The sequence below is a fragment of the Carlito syrichta genome, unplaced genomic scaffold, assembly GCF_000164805.1.
Source record: "Carlito syrichta isolate Samal-C Ts95f unplaced genomic scaffold, Tarsius_syrichta-2.0.1 Scaffold297479, whole genome shotgun sequence".
Lineage (NCBI taxonomy): Eukaryota > Metazoa > Chordata > Mammalia > Primates > Tarsiidae > Carlito > Carlito syrichta.
Window position 1 is genome coordinate 20102 of NW_007241575.1, and position 3829 is coordinate 23930.

Consider the following 3829-nt stretch of genomic DNA (forward strand, 5'->3'; position numbering starts at 1 on the left):
TGTGGAGATGAGGTCTCACCAAGTTGCCCATGCGGGTCTCGAACCCGCGGGCTCAGGCAATTCCCTCATTTCAGCCTCCCAAAGCGCAGGATTACAGGCTGAGCCACCGAGCCCGGCTAGATGCTCACATTTCATTCATTCCTTTCACTCATTCACGGTACACTGCTTAAGAGCATCAACTTTGCATCCGGGTTGCCTGGGTTCTGCCTTTCACTGGACTGTGATGGTGGAGAAGACGCCTAACTAGTACGTTAAATGAGTGCCTCTTGATTTTCTGAGATGCAGCTCAGGTCCCATCTCCTCCAGGAGACCCTCGGGGATTTCCTCCACCCTCTCTGCTCTCTCCTCTGAATTCCTGTAGCCTTTTCTGCCTCAGTGGCTCTTGGAGTATTCCACCCGTGCCCCTCTGTTGAGTTGAGAGCCAGGGCCATGCCTTACCCCTGTGTGTGCTCTCCGTAAGCCTGGGGGAACTTGGGAAGCAGCCTGAGTGAGGACAAGCCCTCCAGGCTTGGAGGAGAGTGCCTGGCTGTCTCAACCCACTCTTCCCCTCCTGAGCCTCCACTGTGAAGTGTGGCTGGAAGACCAGTAAGTTTCGGATTAATAGACTCTAGGACCTCGCTGTGCAGCTGCCTTGTAGAAGGGAGGTCACAAAGTTTCTCATGACTGGACAGTTCCGCGAAGCCAGCAGCCGTTTCTCTAGGGACCAAGGAGGACACCCCCAGGGAAACCCCTCGTGTGAGACTCCCAGTGATGCGTCGGACACTTGGAAGTTTCCTTCCTGTTTCTGGAAGGTGGGAAACACCCAATTACTGACTCTAGTCAGAGGGTGTCTGGGTATTCACTACACTATTCTTTCCATTTTTCTGAATGCTTGAAATTTTCCAAAATAAAAACTGGGGGAAATTTTAAAAAAAACTTAAAAATGTTTATTAGTTTAAAAAAAAAAATATTAGCCAGGTGTGGTGGCTCACATCTGTAATCCCAGCACTGTGGGAGGTGGAAGCAAGAGGATTACCTGAGTCCAGGGGTTCGAGACCAGTCTGGGCAACTTGGTGAGACCTTGTCTCTACAATAAATAAAAAAAATTAGGCCTGGTGCAGTGATTCATTACTATAATCCCAGCACTTTGGGAGGCCATGGTGAGAGGATTGCCTGAGCTCACAGGTTCGAGACCAGCCTGGACAAGTTGGGTAGACCTCATCTCGACAATAAATCAAAAAATTAGTTGGGCATGGTGGCGCATGCCTGTAGTTCCAGCTACTTGGAAGGCTGAGGCCGGAGGATTACCCGAGCCCAGCAAGACAAGGATGCAGTGGCCATGAGGATGCCACTGCACTCCAGTCTGGGCGACAGAGCAAGACTCTGACTCAAAAAAAAAATTACTTTGGGCCAGCACAGTGGCTCACGCCTGTAATCCCAGCACTTTGACAGGCTGAGGCAGGAAGACTGCTTGAGCCTAGGAGTTTGAGACCAGTCTGGGCAACATAGTGAGACCTCGTCTCTACAAAACATCAAAAAATTAGTCAGACATAGTGGTGCGTCTGTAGTCCCAGCTACTCAGGAAGGCGAGGCAGAAGGATTGCCTGAGCCCAGGAGGTAGAGGCTGCAGTGAACTGCAATTGTGTCACTGCCCTCCAGTCTGGGCAACTGAGTGAAAGTCTGACTCAAAAAACCCAAACCAACCTAACAAACGAATATGACTTTGGCTGCTGAGTGAAGACAGATTTGGAGGGGTGTGACCCCATGAAGAATCCATAAAACCCTGATTAAGTACCTCTGCGGTGACAAATGCAGAGCAGACGGTGATGTGAAGGCATCCATCCCTGTGTCCCTAGGGACAGGGCCAGCAGGGGATTAAAGACTATTTGCCAAACATACTTGGAGATGAAGCCTTCCCTGCAGCCCTCACCGGTCTGCCCTGGGGCAGAAAGGCTGCTCACCTGGAGGGGATTCCTGGGCCAGTGCTTTCCCAGCTGTCCCTGCCTGGGTGCCGGGACCCAGAACCATCTTCTGTGAGCCAGAGCCAGGGCTAGAGCGCTCCCACCCAGAGAGCTTATTTTAGCTCCAAAGGGAGAGAGATGAATGGTGCATGAGCGCCATTCCCCCATGTGTTGGCTTGGGCCTTCATCAGAAGTGACAGTCTCATTACCCAACCCCAATTCAGAGGGTAATTAACAGATGGTGTAATTTCCGAGCCTTCTCCGCACCACATGGCTATTAGGTGAGGAGCGAAAGGCCCACGCAGCTCCTGGATCCTCCCAAGCCAGAGTCAGAGGAACTCTGAGCAGTAGAGCCCAGTGGAGGGTGCTAAGCAGCCCTCTATCACTGGAGCGCCCCCAGCCAAGTTCAGAGGAAGGAAGCGCATCTTTGGTCCAAGAGGAAGGCATTTCTCCGAGTCTTGGGTCCTCCTCCTGGCTCCTCTTCATCCTACCTGCCCACCATTGCCGGGAACACAGCCGAACCCTTGAGTCTTGCTGTACTTGAGGTCCCTGGAGAGAAAGAGAAAAGCTGATTTGTCATCCTTGGCGTCCCTGTGTGGTCACACAGGTGCTCCCTAACCCCACTGAGAGTGACACTGTGACTAGGGGGCAGTGCTGGAAGGAAACACCTGTGACTCAGTGCTTTTCAGACTGGGTCCCTCCAGACTTTTGGGTTCCACAGAGCAGCCCAGGGATTTCTTGGCTGGGGGAGTGTGGGGGAGGGGCAAAGCCCTGACCCTCACATCAACCCGGCAGCCCTACTCATTTGCTTTATATTCTCACTTCTGCTTCAGATTTATTTTGAAAAAAAGATTCTACTGCTAAATCCCCCGCTCCCCTTTATTTGAGACAGGGATTCACTCTGTCGCCCAGGCTGGAGTGCAGTGGTACAATCACAGCTCACCACAGCCTCAATCTCCTGGGCTCAGGCGATCCTTTCTGCCTCAGCTTCCCAAATAGCTGGAACCACAGGCATGTGCCACCACGCCTGGCTAGTTTTTCTTTTCTTTATTTTTTTGTAGAGACGGGGTCTTATTTTGTTGCCCAGTCTGATCTCGAACTCCTGACCTCAAGTGATGCTTCCGCCTCAGCCTCCCAAAGTTCTGGGGTTTTAGGCATGAACCACCATGCCCAGCCCTGAATAAACTTTTTGCAAATCATTTACCTTATTCAGTCTTCTCATTTTACAAACGGGAGACTGAGGCACAGAATTTGACCAAGGTCACAAAGGTGGGAAGTGGGATGGGTGACCTGGGGCTAAAGCCCAGGCTTTCCCCTCCCCAGTTCAGCTCCATACTGCCTGACTGGGCTCCTGGCTGGGCTCCAGGGTGTGGCAGGGAGGGCGGTGAGTGGGAGCTTTTGCTGGGTCTCCCTGCACCCACTCTGCCTGGCCCTTCTTGTCTGGACCTCTCTGGGGACTCCTGGAATCACCCACACGGTCTCGAGTGGAAGGTGCGTGGGCCTGTGCTGTGAGGAGGGCCTAGAACCTTGTGCACCGGGCAGGCCTGCTCGCTGGGTCACAGAGCTGCAGCTGGACATTGAAATGGAGGCAGGAGGGGCTAGAGGAAGCCTAGCTACAGCTGGGCGCCTCCCCGCCAGCCTCCAAATCTGCTCGTGTTCCTGTTTCTGTAAACTGGCTTCTACGGGCGCTGGCCCTGAGTTACCCTCCCCTCCCAAAAGCCCAAGTGGGGCCCAGGGTGAGGCAGGGGCCACCCTTCCAGCAGCCGGACCCCAACGCCCCGGGGCGTGGGGCGGGCGAGTCTCAGGAGCTCATTGTGGGGTGTCTCTGTGGGATTCGAGGGGGGCTTCGCAGAGCCGAGCAGGCCCTCTCAGCTCGGTGCGACGGCCCC